Consider the following 21100-nt stretch of genomic DNA (forward strand, 5'->3'; position numbering starts at 1 on the left):
ATGTTTTGTCTTTTTCATCAAAGTGATATTCTATATCTTTCTTTAATTTTTTCTGTAAAGGTTTTAAATTTTCTGCCAATTTAGGTATATATTCTCTAACTTGGTTAACTAATCCTAAGAATGATTGTAATTTCTTTTTTGTATCTAGGGTTTCATTTAAATTTATTATTTTTTGTACTATATGTGTTTGCATTTTAATTCCATTTTTATCTATTTGAATTCCTAAGAATTCCACCTGATTTTTAAGTATTTCTGCCTTATTTTTACTAAGGCTAATTCCTGAAGATTCTATTATATGTATGAATTTTTCTAATAATTTTATATGTTGATCTTGTGTCCTTGAGTATAGTAGTATATCGTCTATGTAGATTATACAGTTTTCTAATTGATTAAAATAGCTATCCATAAAATGTTGGTATCTTCCTGGTGCATTTTTATATCCAAATGGTAAAACGTTCCATTCATAAAATCCTTGTGGTACTGTAAAAGCTGTTAATTTTTTTAGATTCTTCTTCTAATTTTAGGTGATAAAATCCTGATTTACAATCGAATTTACTGAAGTAATTATATCCTTGTACTTGCCTTATTTTTAATATTTTATTTGGTATCGGGTAATTATATGTTTTTGTTTTTGCATTTAAATTCCTATAATCTATTACCATTCTACTTTTACCTCTTTTTTGCTCATTATGTTTATTTACTATAAATGCTGGGCTATTATGTTTACTATTACTTTCCTGTATATAATTATTTTTTAATAGTTCTTTTATATGCATTTTGAATTCTTCTAGATCATTAAAATTATATTTTAATGGTTTCTGTGTTATTATACTATTTTCATCTATTAATTCTATTTTTACTTTCGTTTTATGTTTATCCCATCCTTGAAGGGGATTTTCATTATATAATGATTCTAATTTGTCTTGAATTATTTTTATCTTATTTATAGCAAATATTATTAATTCTATTTGTTGCTCATTTATTTTTTCATTTTCTAATTTTTGGGTTACCTTTTCACTTCCTTTAATCCACGGTGTTGTTTTTCTTATTTTATTTCTTACTCTTTTTGCTCCTATTTTTTGTTTGCATGGTGTAGTAAACCACCAATGAGTTTTTGTTATTATATGTGGGTATAATTTATCTAAAAAGGGCATTCCTATTAATATATCTTTATTTGTAAATTCATAACTATATATTTCATCCATAGTTAGTATTTTATCCCATATTTGTATTTTTATATTTTTTGCTTTTTGCGTTATCAAGCTTCCTTCATTGTTAAATCCTGTTACCACAATAGGTGTTAATAATTTTTCCCATTTATCTTCAGGTAAACAGTTATGTCTGCATACATTTACTCCTGCTCCTGTATCTATCATGGGTGTATAATATCTGCTGTAATATCCTTCTATTATTATTTTTGCTAGTATATATATTTTTGTCATGTTAAGGTTCTTTCAATTGTTATTTTCTTATTTTTATATGTTATTATAAGATGTCTATCTCCTAGGTTATATGGTTTAACTGTTTCTAACCATTTTATTCCTAAGGTAATATTTTCATTTCCTTGGTAAATATTAAATTCTATTTCTACTGGGATTCCTCCAATAATTAGTTCCTTCTTTGTTATTTCTTCTGTTCCTACCAAATTTTTAGGTAATCCTGGGCATATTGTTTCTGTAGTTATTATTTCACTTTCTTTAACTAGTTCTTTAGTTATATAATTGTCTTCTTGTCCAGTATTTATCATTATTAGGTATTTTCTTTGATCTATTACTCCTGTTATATAATAGTTGTGTAACTCCGGTTCTTTTATTAATCTTTGTGGGTTTGTATATTCTAATCTTCTCGAGGTACTTGCTCTTGAAGATGTAGTTTGTGGGGATTCATAATTTATTCTTTTAGATGTGCTTAGTCTTTCTCTTACTATTTCTAAATCTCCTTCCATATCTATATCTTTGTAACTATAATCATTATTGTCTATGACTGATATTATACTATCAAATGGGTTTTCTATCTTTATTTTTTCAATCTTATTTCGTGCTGTTATTTTGTGATTGGTTGTTAATATATATAAATTTTTACATTTTGCTGTAAATATTTTACTTCCTGGTGCCAGCTCTATTCCTGACATTTTCCAGTACAATACTAGTGATTTATCTATATTAGCATCTTTTAATGCTACTGTATAGTTAGCACTAATTATAAATTTAAATTTTTGGTATATCAAATTTCCTTTTATTGCACAAATTATACTCTTTTCTATAGGTTGTACTATTCTATCATCTGCTAAATATATTTCTATTGGTGTATCTATCCCTTCTCTAAAACAGGCTTTTATAAGTATTTCTGTTCCTCCTAAGTGTACATATTTGATCGGATTTTTTGCTTTTATATTCTGAATTTCTTTATTTATTGTTCTTTTATTTATTATAGGTATTTTAGCTTTTCCTCTAGTATATTTACAATCTATTATATGTTCTTTTTGACTTATTACATAATATTCTTCTTTTTTAATTTTGAACCAGTTTTTTATTGTTGGTACTTCTAATATTTTACCGATGCTTAAATCTAAATCTTTTCCTTTTATTTTTTCAAAAATATCATTATCAAATATTACTTTTTGTTCACTTGATTCTTCATCCTTATATTCTTCTCTGCTTATTATTTGTATATCGTTTTCAGTCATTTTCCTCTATATCTGATAGTTCTTTTTCTGATTCTATTTCTGTTTCTAATTCAGGTTCTAATTCATAAATACTATCTTCACTATCTAATTCATAATCTATATAGTCTAGTTGCATGTATTCTTCATTATCAGTGTTAATTTCTGTTATTTGTTTCTTTTTAGGGTCTCTAGGTAATTTACAATCTTTGGCTAGGTGTCCTAATTTTCCACAATTGTAACAAGTACATTCGGATAATTTTTTCTTAATTCTATATGGTCTTTTTCTTTTGTAATCTTTTATATAATATCTTTTCCTCGGGTTTTTATACTTATATTTTAACTTATTTCTTCTATATTTTTTATATTTTCTTTTATAATTTTTCTTTTTATAATAATTATCTGTACATCCAAACTGGGGTGCAGTTTTAATTTTACAACATGTAAGGTTTTTTATCAGTGTTTTTTCCATTTTAATTTCTTCTTTATGTTTTTCACATAATTCTATAAACCAATTCTTTAAATATCTAATTCTAGCTCCTAAGGTATCTTCTAATCCTGCTTTTTCCCAATCTCTTATTATTTTAGAACTAAAAGGTTCTGGTAATTTTGTAAAGTATATTTTTCTGATTTCTTTTCCTTCTTCAACACTATATGTTCCTTTATAGTAATATTCTTTAAATGCACACGTATATTCGTCTATGTAACACATGTTACATATAGCTAGTTTGTTCATTAGATTTCTACTTACTGTTTTTTCTTTTTGTTGCTCTTCTATTTCTGTTGTCATACTACTAAATTCATTTCTTATAGCAAATTCATATTTTATTAATATGTCTATAGTTGTTGTAGCTGATTCACCATCGAATTAGATAAAATATGACAACTATAAGAAATGAATTTAGTAGTATGACAACAGAAATAGAAGAGCAACAAAAAGAAAAAACAGTAAGTAGAAATCTAATGAACAAACTAGCTATATGTAACATGTGTTACATAGACGAATATACGTGTGCATTTAAAGAATATTACTATAAAGGAACATATAGTGTTGAAGAAGGAAAAGAAATCAGAAAAATATACTTTACAAAATTACCAGAACCTTTTAGTTCTAAAATAATAAGAGATTGGGAAAAAGCAGGATTAGAAGATACCTTAGGAGCTAGAATTAGATATTTAAAGAATTGGTTTATAGAATTATGTGAAAAACATAAAGAAGAAATTAAAATGGAAAAAACACTGATAAAAAACCTTACATGTTGTAAAATTAAAACTGCACCCCAGTTTGGATGTACAGATAATTATTATAAAAAGAAAAATTATAAAAGAAAATATAAAAAATATAGAAGAAATAAGTTAAAATATAAGTATAAAAACCCGAGGAAAAGATATTATATAAAAGATTACAAAAGAAAAAGACCATATAGAATTAAGAAAAAATTATCCGAATGTACTTGTTACAATTGTGGAAAATTAGGACACCTAGCCAAAGATTGTAAATTACCTAGAGACCCTAAAAAGAAACAAATAACAGAAATTAACACTGATAATGAAGAATACATGCAACTAGACTATATAGATTATGAATTAGATAGTGAAGATAGTATTTATGAATTAGAACCTGAATTAGAAACAGAAATAGAATCAGAAAAAGAACTATCAGATATAGAGGAAAATGACTGAAAACGATATACAAATAATAAGCAGAGAAGAATATAAGGATGAAGAATCAAGTGAACAAAAAGTAATATTTGATAATGATATTTTTGAAAAAATAAAAGGAAAAGATTTAGATTTAAGCATCGGTAAAATATTAGAAGTACCAACAATAAAAAACTGGTTCAAAATTAAAAAAGAAGAATATTATGTAATAAGTCAAAAAGAACATATAATAGATTGTAAATATACTAGAGGAAAAGCTAAAATACCTATAATAAATAAAAGAACAATAAATAAAGAAATTCAGAATATAAAAGCAAAAAATCCGATCAAATATGTACACTTAGGAGGAACAGAAATACTTATAAAAGCCTGTTTTAGAGAAGGGATAGATACACCAATAGAAATATATTTAGCAGATGATAGAATAGTACAACCTATAGAAAAGAGTATAATTTGTGCAATAAAAGGAAATTTGATATACCAAAAATTTAAATTTATAATTAGTGCTAACTATACAGTAGCATTAAAAGATGCTAATATAGATAAATCACTAGTATTGTACTGGAAAATGTCAGGAATAGAGCTGGCACCAGGAAGTAAAATATTTACAGCAAAATGTAAAAATTTATATATATTAACAACCAATCACAAAATAACAGCACGAAATAAGATTGAAAAAATAAAGATAGAAAACCCATTTGATAGTATAATATCAGTCATAGACAATAATGATTATAGTTACAAAGATATAGATATGGAAGGAGATTTAGAAATAGTAAGAGAAAGACTAAGCACATCTAAAAGAATAAATTATGAATCCCCACAAACTACATCTTCAAGAGCAAGTACCTCGAGAAGATTAGAATATACAAACCCACAAAGATTAATAAAAGAACCGGAGTTACACAACTATTATATAACAGGAGTAATAGATCAAAGAAAATACCTAATAATGATAAATACTGGACAAGAAGACAATTATATAACTAAAGAACTAGTTAAAGAAAGTGAAATAATAACTACAGAAACAATATGCCCAGGATTACCTAAAAATTTGGTAGGAACAGAAGAAATAACAAAGAAGGAACTAATTATTGGAGGAATCCCAGTAGAAATAGAATTTAATATTTACCAAGGAAATGAAAATATTACCTTAGGAATAAAATGGTTAGAAACAGTTAAACCATATAACCTAGGAGATAGACATCTTATAATAACATATAAAAATAAGAAAATAACAATTGAAAGAACCTTAACATGACAAAAATATATATACTAGCAAAAATAATAATAGAAGGATATTACAGCAGATATTATACACCCATGATAGATACAGGAGCAGGAGTAAATGTATGCAGACATAACTGTTTACCTGAAGATAAATGGGAAAAATTATTAACACCTATTGTGGTAACAGGATTTAACAATGAAGGAAGCTTGATAACGCAAAAAGCAAAAAATATAAAAATACAAATATGGGATAAAATACTAACTATGGATGAAATATATAGTTATGAATTTACAAATAAAGATATATTAATAGGAATGCCCTTTTTAGATAAATTATACCCACATATAATAACAAAAACTCATTGGTGGTTTACTACACCATGCAAACAAAAAATAGGAGCAAAAAGAGTAAGAAATAAAATAAGAAAAACAACACCGTGGATTAAAGGAAGTGAAAAGGTAACCCAAAAATTAGAAAATGAAAAAATAAATGAGCAACAAATAGAATTAATAATATTTGCTATAAATAAGATAAAAATAATTCAAGACAAATTAGAATCATTATATAATGAAAATCCCCTTCAAGGATGGGATAAACATAAAACGAAAGTAAAAATAGAATTAATAGATGAAAATAGTATAATAACACAGAAACCATTAAAATATAATTTTAATGATCTAGAAGAATTCAAAATGCATATAAAAGAACTATTAAAAAATAATTATATACAGGAAAGTAATAGTAAACATAATAGCCCAGCATTTATAGTAAATAAACATAATGAGCAAAAAAGAGGTAAAAGTAGAATGGTAATAGATTATAGGAATTTAAATGCAAAAACAAAAACATATAATTACCCGATACCAAATAAAATATTAAAAATAAGGCAAGTACAAGGATATAATTACTTCAGTAAATTCGATTGTAAATCAGGATTTTATCACCTAAAATTAGAAGAAGAATCTAAAAAATTAACAGCTTTTACAGTACCACAAGGATTTTATGAATGGAACGTTTTACCATTTGGATATAAAAATGCACCAGGAAGATACCAACATTTTATGGATAGCTATTTTAATCAATTAGAAAACTGTATAATCTACATAGACGATATACTACTATACTCAAGGACACAAGATCAACATATAAAATTATTAGAAAAATTCATACATATAATAGAATCTTCAGGAATTAGCCTTAGTAAAAATAAGGCAGAAATACTTAAAAATCAGGTGGAATTCTTAGGAATTCAAATAGATAAAAATGGAATTAAAATGCAAACACATATAGTACAAAAAATAATAAATTTAAATGAAACCCTAGATACAAAAAAGAAATTACAATCATTCTTAGGATTAGTTAACCAAGTTAGAGAATATATACCTAAATTGGCAGAAAATTTAAAACCTTTACAGAAAAAATTAAAGAAAGATATAGAATATCACTTTGATGAAAAAGACAAAACATATATACAAAAAATAAAAGATATGTGTAAAAAATTACCAAAACTATATTTTCCAGATGAAAATAGAGAATTTATATATATAGTAGAGACAGACTCAAGTAACCATAGTTATGGAGGAGTACTTAAATACAAATATAAGGATGAAAAAATAGAACATCACTGTAGATATTATTCAGGATCATTTACGGAACCACAGTTAAAATGGGAAATAAATAGAAAAGAATTATTAGCTTTATATAAGTGTTTATTATCGTTTGAACCATATATAGTATATAACAAATTTATTGTTAGAACAGATAACACACAAGTTAAATGGTGGATAACCAAAAAGGTACAAGACTCAGTTACAACGAAAGAAATACGAAGACTCGTATTAAATATACTAAATTTCACATTTACAATAGAAATAATTCCTACTGACAAGAATGTGATTGCAGATTACTTATCAAGACAAAAGTACACAAACAAATGAAGAAGAAACTACACAAGACCTATTTTCAATACTTACTACACTATCACTACAAATGACGGAAGTAGAAAAGAGGTTGCAGATTATAGAAGCAAAAAACCTAAGCCAGCAGCATGGCTCAAAACATGCGGAACTAAGCCAGCAGCATGGCTCAAAACATGCGGACCTAGGAGGTGACGTTGGGAAACACCTAAAAACCCAAAACCTACAAACTAACACTATTTTACATACAGCTGCAGGTACATCAACATCAGCAATAAGAAAAGGAAAACATACAAATACAAATATGAACGCCATGTTCAACAAGCCATATACCCCAAAATCCCAAAATCCTTTGACACCATCACCACAAACAACTAGCTATAGAGAAAGCTTAAACCAGGAAAAACAAACCTACGATTATATTACCAACAGCTATATACAAAATATCCACAAGATTCAAACCTTTTTAAACCTAAATCCGAGATCAAAAACAATCCAAAACCCAAAAACAGACTATATAACACAACCATTACAAGGATACAACCGACTGATTGCCCAACCAGGGACGAATGCAAATTTAGTTAAAACATGTTACAATTACGGACTATTAAGTACAGTGTACACACAAACCGGACAAGAAATAGCTACAATACCAGAGCTATATAGTGCCTTTACTACCTACAAGAGAATCACCAAAGGAGACCTATTTTATATAAAATTTTATGTAGCACCAGCAGAGATACTCTATAACGAGATAAAACCAATAATCCAAGTTATTAAATTAGGACTAACTAGAGAAATGATTATCCCAGAAAATGTACAAATACAACCAGAAATACCCAAACCTGATATACCAGCATTCTACTCAAACAAAAGAATTATAGGACTATCAACCATTCTAAGTGAACTAGTCAACAATTATGTAGAAGAAAAACCTATTTGGGGATACCAATCCCGAGAACACACGATGATCTACACCCATTCAAAAAACCTAAGGGAAAACGACATGGAAGAGATACGGAGATGGATTAAAACATTAATCCAACCAGAAGAAGCACCCATTACAAGAGCTATTAGAGGAGAATTTATTTCTCAAAACTTAATGACAAGATACTGCAAACAAATTAGTCCAATCTACTCAGAGCACATATGTTCGAAATGTCAAGGAGAGAAAAACATAGTTCCAGAAATCAAATTTGAAGAAGAAGAAAACTAAAAAGATACGCAACAAAATATCAAGAAAGAGACAAAGGAATCTTACAACAAAAGCTACAAGACAAAAACAAAAGGACAGCTAGCAGGATCGGCAGGACCCAAGAAGAAGCAGAAAATGACATAAAGAAAAAAGCTATGTAATTATTAAAGCAACTTTTGACTTTATGTAAATTATTTTCCGTCTTTTAGTTTTTAAGTTGTTGTTGTGAGTCCCACTTTATCACTACCACTGTCAGTGGAAAAACTGTTGGGAACGCGTCTTTTACTTTAATTTTAGACCGTCCAAGTGTAAAGTTAGGAGGACGATGTTTGGATTAGTTTCCGTTATAAATAGACAGCCCTTAAGGCTTAGAGGGACACACCTTACCTTACCCCTTTCACATCCTTCTGAAAAAACTCTCTTGTAACCTCTCTTGTAAAAATCTATTCAGTGAAATAAATTAACATCTTTAATCTATGGAGCAATCCAAACCTATGAAAGAAGAAATCCCCGATATACAGTATCAAGTAAGTTTTTTTTTAAATATGTATAGCTAAATACATATATTCCTGAAATCTCTAGATTATCATAATTGTTATCATGTTATAACTGTTATTTAGAATAATTTTAGTAAGTTTGCCATGAATAATTATGCTGAGAGTAGTTTAAGCCCAGACTATGCCATCCTAAGGGTGAAACCAGTAAGGCAGAAGGCCGTGGTAGGGAAGTAACCAGAGTTGAGGCGCTGTTAGGGTAAAACGATTGAAGCAAAAAATCATGGTAGTGACTAAAAGAATTGTTCTTAATAACTTGTTATAGGATGACGATAAACATGATAAACGAAGAGATTAAAGGAATATTTTTAGCCAAAACATCAAACAAAAATGGATCATCCTTACATCTTAGATAACACTGATGAATATAAAATAACCATTTTACACATACTTAGATCACTAAATAATGATATCAAAAATATAATATTTGACAAATTACTTATGAACGAAATACTAGAACTAATGACCCAACAATGGTATGATTTAGCAGAATTATCTGACTTAGAAGAAGAGAATACAATAAGCCTATCTGAATTTGATATACTTACAGAGGATATATATTCAGACTAGATGAACCTAACAGAAACCCGAAAAATAATAGAATTACAAAAACATAGATTACATCAAAATATGCAATTATATCAAGAATCTAAAGATCTAATCTTTTTAGAACATATAAGAGATAATATAAAACAATTAAAAGAACTACATAATAAGGATAAACTAGAAAAACTAAATATAAACAAATTAATAACATTCTTCCAACTCCAAAAAATTAATATAAACGAATATATAGAAACAGGAGAAATAGAATATGTAGAATATATAACAAATTGTAAAATAGAAATATCAAAATTAGAATCTATAATAAGAGAATATTATGATTAAGCATGATAAATCAAGAATATTTACCATACTGGATAGAAATTACGGAAAAAATAGAAGCTTTAGAACAACAACTAAAATTAACAATCAATACTTACTTAATAACAAAGGATATAGACCTTCTGATAAATATACAACAAGACATAACGGAAATATTAAAAATAAAACCGTTACAAACAGAATATTACAATAAAATATTTACAATATAAAAATAGTCATAAATACAACAAATCCACTAAAGACTAAACAAAAATATAATCTGAACCACTTTTAAAGAATGATAGAAAAATACAGAATAACTACTTACATGACAAAAAGAATGCTAGAAAAATATAAAATACTAGTCCTATATTTTATCAAAGAATTAAAACCTACTGACATAAAAATAGATATTTGGGAAAAAATACTTAAATACGAAAAAGAAGTAGAAGACCCACAAAATACATACGATTTGGTAGAAGAATATTCAGACTTATGAAGATTTATGAACAAAAGCTAATCGGAGCTAAATCCGACCCACAAACCCCCCAAAATGGTATCAGAGCCATAACAAATAAATACAATATACCAATTATAATTGATAAAAATAATAAAAAATTAACAAGTAAAAATCCTAAAAAAGAAAAGAAAACAATAACAAAATTACAGGAATTATATAAAGAATATAAAACCACGAAAAAGGACAAATTAATAAACAAAATGTCAAAACTAGAATATAAGTATATCTTACAACTTAAGATTAAACATAAAATATGAATAAAGAAGAATTTGCGGTAGACGAAAAAACATACGAAAATTTGGATGGATTAAAAATAAAAATAATAACTTCAAATATAGGAAGAAGATATAAGAAAGTAGGAGAAAACATATATTTAATGTTAGAAAAAGAAACTGCAAGATTAGAAGATAGTTTAACAGCAATGACAAGAATAATAAAAGAAAATGAAGAAATTGATAGGAAAAATGAAATTGAAAAAATTAGGCAACAAGCTAAAAAAGAATTACAGCAAGTGGAAGAAAACAAAAACACCAGGATAATGGAATTAGAAAAAGAATTAGCAATATTAAAAGAATTGTATGAAAACAAACAGAGAGAAAGAGAAAAGAAAAAAGAATTAGAGCAAGAAGAAAGATTGAAGGAAGAAATAGAAAAATTTAGGGAAAAATTAAAAGAGGACATAGAAGTAAAACTTGAAGAAATAAATGAAACTAATAATGAAAATGAACAGAATACAGAAAGTTCAGAAGATTCAGAAATAAGTGAAACATATACAGAACTTATAACTAAAACAAATAACATAATAAATCCAGAAATATATGCCGGAGATATAAGCGAAAAACCAAGTACATCAAAAGAAAGAAAATACAAACAAACAATACCAACATATTACAATAATAATTATGAACGAAGTGACAGAAGTAAAGTATTATGGGATAAAAGATTAAACAGAAAATGGACACCAAAAACAATAAATGAACAATATAACTTTTTGGACTTAGATTGCGTAGAAGACGTTAATAAAATAATACAACTATGGGTAGGATATATATCAAAACAATTAATAGATAATAAAATACCAATTCCAGAAGCACCAGGATATATAGAAAGGACAATAATAGGAACAGTAAAATTATGGATACAAAATCTAAATGATGAAAGTATAAAAGCATTAAGAAGTAATAAAAAATTCGATGGTGAATCAGCTACAACAACTATAGACATATTAATAAAATATGAATTAGCTATAAGAAATGAATTTAGTAGTATGACAACAGAAATAGAAGAGCAACAAAAAGAAAAAACAGTAAGTAGAAATCTAATGAACAAACTAGCTATATGTAACATGTGTTACATAGACGAATATACGTGTGCATTTAAAGAATATTACTATAAAGGAACATATAGTGTTGAAGAAGGAAAAGAAATCAGAAAAATATACTTTACAAAATTACCAGAACCTTTTAGTTCTAAAATAATAAGAGATTGGGAAAAAGCAGGATTAGAAGATACCTTAGGAGCTAGAATTAGATATTTAAAGAATTGGTTTATAGAATTATGTGAAAAACATAAAGAAGAAATTAAAATGGAAAAAACACTGATAAAAAACCTTACATGTTGTAAAATTAAAACTGCACCCCAGTTTGGATGTACAGATAATTATTATAAAAAGAAAAATTATAAAAGAAAATATAAAAAATATAGAAGAAATAAGTTAAAATATAAGTATAAAAACCCGAGGAAAAGATATTATATAAAAGATTACAAAAGAAAAAGACCATATAGAATTAAGAAAAAATTATCCGAATGTACTTGTTACAATTGTGGAAAATTAGGACACCTAGCCAAAGATTGTAAATTACCTAGAGACCCTAAAAAGAAACAAATAACAGAAATTAACACTGATAATGAAGAATACATGCAACTAGACTATATAGATTATGAATTAGATAGTGAAGATAGTATTTATGAATTAGAACCTGAATTAGAAACAGAAATAGAATCAGAAAAAGAACTATCAGATATAGAGGAAAATGACTGAAAACGATATACAAATAATAAGCAGAGAAGAATATAAGGATGAAGAATCAAGTGAACAAAAAGTAATATTTGATAATGATATTTTTGAAAAAATAAAAGGAAAAGATTTAGATTTAAGCATCGGTAAAATATTAGAAGTACCAACAATAAAAAACTGGTTCAAAATTAAAAAAGAAGAATATTATGTAATAAGTCAAAAAGAACATATAATAGATTGTAAATATACTAGAGGAAAAGCTAAAATACCTATAATAAATAAAAGAACAATAAATAAAGAAATTCAGAATATAAAAGCAAAAAATCCGATCAAATATGTACACTTAGGAGGAACAGAAATACTTATAAAAGCCTGTTTTAGAGAAGGGATAGATACACCAATAGAAATATATTTAGCAGATGATAGAATAGTACAACCTATAGAAAAGAGTATAATTTGTGCAATAAAAGGAAATTTGATATACCAAAAATTTAAATTTATAATTAGTGCTAACTATACAGTAGCATTAAAAGATGCTAATATAGATAAATCACTAGTATTGTACTGGAAAATGTCAGGAATAGAGCTGGCACCAGGAAGTAAAATATTTACAGCAAAATGTAAAAATTTATATATATTAACAACCAATCACAAAATAACAGCACGAAATAAGATTGAAAAAATAAAGATAGAAAACCCATTTGATAGTATAATATCAGTCATAGACAATAATGATTATAGTTACAAAGATATAGATATGGAAGGAGATTTAGAAATAGTAAGAGAAAGACTAAGCACATCTAAAAGAATAAATTATGAATCCCCACAAACTACATCTTCAAGAGCAAGTACCTCGAGAAGATTAGAATATACAAACCCACAAAGATTAATAAAAGAACCGGAGTTACACAACTATTATATAACAGGAGTAATAGATCAAAGAAAATACCTAATAATGATAAATACTGGACAAGAAGACAATTATATAACTAAAGAACTAGTTAAAGAAAGTGAAATAATAACTACAGAAACAATATGCCCAGGATTACCTAAAAATTTGGTAGGAACAGAAGAAATAACAAAGAAGGAACTAATTATTGGAGGAATCCCAGTAGAAATAGAATTTAATATTTACCAAGGAAATGAAAATATTACCTTAGGAATAAAATGGTTAGAAACAGTTAAACCATATAACCTAGGAGATAGACATCTTATAATAACATATAAAAATAAGAAAATAACAATTGAAAGAACCTTAACATGACAAAAATATATATACTAGCAAAAATAATAATAGAAGGATATTACAGCAGATATTATACACCCATGATAGATACAGGAGCAGGAGTAAATGTATGCAGACATAACTGTTTACCTGAAGATAAATGGGAAAAATTATTAACACCTATTGTGGTAACAGGATTTAACAATGAAGGAAGCTTGATAACGCAAAAAGCAAAAAATATAAAAATACAAATATGGGATAAAATACTAACTATGGATGAAATATATAGTTATGAATTTACAAATAAAGATATATTAATAGGAATGCCCTTTTTAGATAAATTATACCCACATATAATAACAAAAACTCATTGGTGGTTTACTACACCATGCAAACAAAAAATAGGAGCAAAAAGAGTAAGAAATAAAATAAGAAAAACAACACCGTGGATTAAAGGAAGTGAAAAGGTAACCCAAAAATTAGAAAATGAAAAAATAAATGAGCAACAAATAGAATTAATAATATTTGCTATAAATAAGATAAAAATAATTCAAGACAAATTAGAATCATTATATAATGAAAATCCCCTTCAAGGATGGGATAAACATAAAACGAAAGTAAAAATAGAATTAATAGATGAAAATAGTATAATAACACAGAAACCATTAAAATATAATTTTAATGATCTAGAAGAATTCAAAATGCATATAAAAGAACTATTAAAAAATAATTATATACAGGAAAGTAATAGTAAACATAATAGCCCAGCATTTATAGTAAATAAACATAATGAGCAAAAAAGAGGTAAAAGTAGAATGGTAATAGATTATAGGAATTTAAATGCAAAAACAAAAACATATAATTACCCGATACCAAATAAAATATTAAAAATAAGGCAAGTACAAGGATATAATTACTTCAGTAAATTCGATTGTAAATCAGGATTTTATCACCTAAAATTAGAAGAAGAATCTAAAAAATTAACAGCTTTTACAGTACCACAAGGATTTTATGAATGGAACGTTTTACCATTTGGATATAAAAATGCACCAGGAAGATACCAACATTTTATGGATAGCTATTTTAATCAATTAGAAAACTGTATAATCTACATAGACGATATACTACTATACTCAAGGACACAAGATCAACATATAAAATTATTAGAAAAATTCATACATATAATAGAATCTTCAGGAATTAGCCTTAGTAAAAATAAGGCAGAAATACTTAAAAATCAGGTGGAATTCTTAGGAATTCAAATAGATAAAAATGGAATTAAAATGCAAACACATATAGTACAAAAAATAATAAATTTAAATGAAACCCTAGATACAAAAAAGAAATTACAATCATTCTTAGGATTAGTTAACCAAGTTAGAGAATATATACCTAAATTGGCAGAAAATTTAAAACCTTTACAGAAAAAATTAAAGAAAGATATAGAATATCACTTTGATGAAAAAGACAAAACATATATACAAAAAATAAAAGATATGTGTAAAAAATTACCAAAACTATATTTTCCAGATGAAAATAGAGAATTTATATATATAGTAGAGACAGACTCAAGTAACCATAGTTATGGAGGAGTACTTAAATACAAATATAAGGATGAAAAAATAGAACATCACTGTAGATATTATTCAGGATCATTTACGGAACCACAGTTAAAATGGGAAATAAATAGAAAAGAATTATTAGCTTTATATAAGTGTTTATTATCGTTTGAACCATATATAGTATATAACAAATTTATTGTTAGAACAGATAACACACAAGTTAAATGGTGGATAACCAAAAAGGTACAAGACTCAGTTACAACGAAAGAAATACGAAGACTCGTATTAAATATACTAAATTTCACATTTACAATAGAAATAATTCCTACTGACAAGAATGTGATTGCAGATTACTTATCAAGACAAAAGTACACAAACAAATGAAGAAGAAACTACACAAGACCTATTTTCAATACTTACTACACTATCACTACAAATGACGGAAGTAGAAAAGAGGTTGCAGATTATAGAAGCAAAAAACCTAAGCCAGCAGCATGGCTCAAAACATGCGGAACTAAGCCAGCAGCATGGCTCAAAACATGCGGACCTAGGAGGTGACGTTGGGAAACACCTAAAAACCCAAAACCTACAAACTAACACTATTTTACATACAGCTGCAGGTACATCAACATCAGCAATAAGAAAAGGAAAACATACAAATACAAATATGAACGCCATGTTCAACAAGCCATATACCCCAAAATCCCAAAATCCTTTGACACCATCACCACAAACAACTAGCTATAGAGAAAGCTTAAACCAGGAAAAACAAACCTACGATTATATTACCAACAGCTATATACAAAATATCCACAAGATTCAAACCTTTTTAAACCTAAATCCGAGATCAAAAACAATCCAAAACCCAAAAACAGACTATATAACACAACCATTACAAGGATACAACCGACTGATTGCCCAACCAGGGACGAATGCAAATTTAGTTAAAACATGTTACAATTACGGACTATTAAGTACAGTGTACACACAAACCGGACAAGAAATAGCTACAATACCAGAGCTATATAGTGCCTTTACTACCTACAAGAGAATCACCAAAGGAGACCTATTTTATATAAAATTTTATGTAGCACCAGCAGAGATACTCTATAACGAGATAAAACCAATAATCCAAGTTATTAAATTAGGACTAACTAGAGAAATGATTATCCCAGAAAATGTACAAATACAACCAGAAATACCCAAACCTGATATACCAGCATTCTACTCAAACAAAAGAATTATAGGACTATCAACCATTCTAAGTGAACTAGTCAACAATTATGTAGAAGAAAAACCTATTTGGGGATACCAATCCCGAGAACACACGATGATCTACACCCATTCAAAAAACCTAAGGGAAAACGACATGGAAGAGATACGGAGATGGATTAAAACATTAATCCAACCAGAAGAAGCACCCATTACAAGAGCTATTAGAGGAGAATTTATTTCTCAAAACTTAATGACAAGATACTGCAAACAAATTAGTCCAATCTACTCAGAGCACATATGTTCGAAATGTCAAGGAGAGAAAAACATAGTTCCAGAAATCAAATTTGAAGAAGAAGAAAACTAAAAAGATACGCAACAAAATATCAAGAAAGAGACAAAGGAATCTTACAACAAAAGCTACAAGACAAAAACAAAAGGACAGCTAGCAGGATCGGCAGGACCCAAGAAGAAGCAGAAAATGACATAAAGAAAAAAGCTATGTAATTATTAAAGCAACTTTTGACTTTATGTAAATTATTTTCCGTCTTTTAGTTTTTAAGTTGTTGTTGTGAGTCCCACTTTATCACTACCACTGTCAGTGGAAAAACTGTTGGGAACGCGTCTTTTACTTTAATTTTAGACCGTCCAAGTGTAAAGTTAGGAGGACGATGTTTGGATTAGTTTCCGTTATAAATAGACAGCCCTTAAGGCTTAGAGGGACACACCTTACCTTACCCCTTTCACATCCTTCTGAAAAAACTCTCTTGTAACCTCTCTTGTAAAAATCTATTCAGTGAAATAAATTAACATCTTTAATCTATGGAGCAATCCAAACCTATGAAAGAAGAAATCCCCGATATACAGTATCAAGTAAGTTTTTTTTAAAATATGTATAGCTAAATACATATATTCCTGAAATCTCTAGATTATCATAATTGTTATCATGTTATAACTGTTATTTAGAATAATTTTAGTAAGTTTGCCATGAATAATTATGCTGAGAGTAGTTTAAGCCCAGACTATGCCATCCTAAGGGTGAAACCAGTAAGGCAGAAGGCCGTGGTAGGGAAGTAACCAGAGTTGAGGCGCTGTTAGGGTAAAACGATTGAAGCAAAAAATCATGGTAGTGACTAAAAGAATTGTTCTTAATAACTTGTTATAGGATGACGATAAACATGATAAACGAAGAGATTAAAGGAATATTTTTAGCCAAAACATCAAACAAAAATGGATCATCCTTACATCTTAGATAACACTGATGAATATAAAATAACCATTTTACACATACTTAGATCACTAAATAATGATATCAAAAATATAATATTTGACAAATTACTTATGAACGAAATACTAGAACTAATGACCCAACAATGGTATGATTTAGCAGAATTATCTGACTTAGAAGAAGAGAATACAATAAGCCTATCTGAATTTGATATACTTACAGAGGATATATATTCAGACTAGATGAACCTAACAGAAACCCGAAAAATAATAGAATTACAAGAACATAGATTACATCAAAATATGCAATTATATCAAGAATCTAAAGATCTAATCTTTTTAGAACATATAAGAGATAATATAAAACAATTAAAAGAACTACATAATAAGGATAAACTAGAAAAACTAAATATAAACAAATTAATAACATTCTTCCAACTCCAAAAAATTAATATAAACGAATATATAGAAACAGGAGAAATAGAATATGTAGAATATATAACAAATTGTAAAATAGAAATATCAAAATTAGAATCTATAATAAGAGAATATTATGATTAAGCATGATAAATCAAGAATATTTATCATACTGGATAGAAATTACGGAAAAAATAGAAGCTTTAGAACAACAACTAAAATTAACAATCAATACTTACTTAATAACAAAGGATATAGACCTTCTGATAAATATACAACAAGACATAACGGAAATATTAAAAATAAAACCGTTACAAACAGAATATTACAATAAAATATTTACAATATAAAAATAGTCATAAATACAACAAATCCACTAAAGACTAAACAAAAATATAATCTGAACCACTTTTAAAGAATGATAGAAAAATACAGAATAACTACTTACATGACAAAAAGAATGCTAGAAAAATATAAAATACTAGTCCTATATTTTATCAAAGAATTAAAACCTACTGACATAAAAATAGATATTTGGGAAAAAATACTTAAATACGAAAAAGAAGTAGAAGACCCACAAAATACATACGATTTGGTAGAAGAATATTCAGACTTATGAAGATTTATGAACAAAAGCTAATCGGAGCTAAATCCGACCCACAAACCCCCCAAAATGGTATCAGAAACAATAAATCGGAGAGCTAAATTGGTAGAGCTAAATCGGAGCTGTAATTCTGTTTTCTTCCACTTGCTCTGATACCATTTTGGGGGGTTTGTGGGTCGGATTTAGCTCCGATTAGCTTTTGTTCATAAATCTTCATAAGTCTGAATATTCTTCTACCAAATCGTATGTATTTTGTGGGTCTTCTACTTCTTTTTCGTATTTAAGTATTTTTTCCCAAATATCTATTTTTATGTCAGTAGGTTTTAATTCTTTGATAAAATATAGGACTAGTATTTTATATTTTTCTAGCATTCTTTTTGTCATGTAAGTAGTTATTCTGATACCATTTTGGGGGGTTTGTGGGTCGGATTTAGCTCCGATTAGCTTTTGTTCATAAATCTTCATAAGTCTGAATATTCTTCTACCAAATCGTATGTATTTTGTGGGTCTTCTACTTCTTTTTCGTATTTAAGTATTTTTTCCCAAATATCTATTTTTATGTCAGTAGGTTTTAATTCTTTGATAAAATATAGGACTAGTATTTTATATTTTTCTAGCATTCTTTTTGTCATGTAAGTAGTTATTCTGTATTTTTCTATCATTCTTTAAAAGTGGTTCAGATTATATTTTTGTTTAGTCTTTAGTGGATTTGTTGTATTTATGACTATTTTTATATTGTAAATATTTTATTGTAATATTCTGTTTGTAACGGTTTTATTTTTAATATTTCCGTTATGTCTTGTTGTATATTTATCAGAAGGTCTATATCCTTTGTTATTAAGTAAGTATTGATTGTTAATTTTAGTTGTTGTTCTAAAGCTTCTATTTTTTCCGTAATTTCTATCCAGTATGGTAAATATTCTTGATTTATCATGCTTAATCATAATATTCTCTTATTATAGATTCTAATTTTGATATTTCTATTTTACAATTTGTTATATATTCTACATATTCTATTTCTCCTGTTTCTATATATTCGTTTATATTAATTTTTTGGAGTTGGAAGAATGTTATTAATTTGTTTATATTTAGTTTTTCTAGTTTATCCTTATTATGTAGTTCTTTTAATTGTTTTATATTATCTCTTATATGTTCTAAAAAGATTAGATCTTTAGATTCTTGATATAATTGCATATTTTGATGTAATCTATGTTTTTGTAATTCTATTATTTTTCGGGTTTCTGTTAGGTTCATCTAGTCTGAATATATATCCTCTGTAAGTATATCAAATTCAGATAGGCTTATTGTATTCTCTTCTTCTAAGTCAGATAATTCTGCTAAATCATACCATTGTTGGGTCATTAGTTCTAGTATTTCGTTCATAAGTAATTTGTCAAATATTATATTTTTGATATCATTATTTAGTGATCTAAGTATGTGTAAAATGGTTATTTTATATTCATCAGTGTTATCTAAGATGTAAGGATGATCCATTTTTGTTTGATGTTTTGGCTAAAAATATTCCTTTAATCTCTTCGTTTATCATGTTTATCGTCATCCTATAACAAGTTATTAAGAACAATTCTTTTAGTCACTACCATGATTTTTTGCTTCAATCGTTTTACCCTAACAGCGCCTCAACTCTGGTTACTTCCCTACCACGGCCTTCTGCCTTACTGGTTTCACCCTTAGGATGGCATAGTCTGGGCTTAAACTACTCTCAGCATAATTATTCATGGCAAACTTACTAAAATTATTCTAAATAACAGTTATAACATGATAACAATTATGATAATCTAGAGATTTCAGGAATATATGTATTTAGCTATACATATTTAAAAAAAAACTTACTTGATACTGTATATCGGGGATTTCTTCTTTCATAGGTTTGGATTGCTCCATAGATTAAAGATGTTAATTTATTTCACTGAATAGATTTTTTACAAGAGAGGTTACAAGAGAGTTTTTTCAGAAGGATGTGAAAGGGGTAAGGTAAGGTGTGTCCCTCTAAGCCTTAAGGGCTGTCTATTTATAACGGAAACTAATCCAAACATCGTCCTCCTAACTTTACACTTGGACGGTCTAAAATTAAAGTAAAAGACGCGTTCCCAACAGTTTTTCCACTGACAGTGGTAGTGATAAAGTGGGACTCACAACAACAACTTAAAAACTAAAAGACGGAAAATAATTTACATAAAGTCAAAAGTTGCTTTAATAATTACATAGCTTTTT

General features: G+C 27.4%; 1 pseudogene; it reads left to right on the forward strand.

Annotated features, from left to right (window-relative positions):
- Nucleotides 1–10717: 10717 nt before the first annotated feature.
- On the forward strand, nt 10718–12129 carry LOC138899415 (uncharacterized; annotated as a pseudogene).
- Nucleotides 12130–21100: the final 8971 nt, after the last annotated feature.

The sequence above is a fragment of the Nicotiana tomentosiformis genome, chromosome 9 (assembly GCF_000390325.3).
Source record: "Nicotiana tomentosiformis chromosome 9, ASM39032v3, whole genome shotgun sequence".
In the NCBI taxonomy this organism is placed as follows: domain Eukaryota; kingdom Viridiplantae; phylum Streptophyta; class Magnoliopsida; order Solanales; family Solanaceae; genus Nicotiana; species Nicotiana tomentosiformis.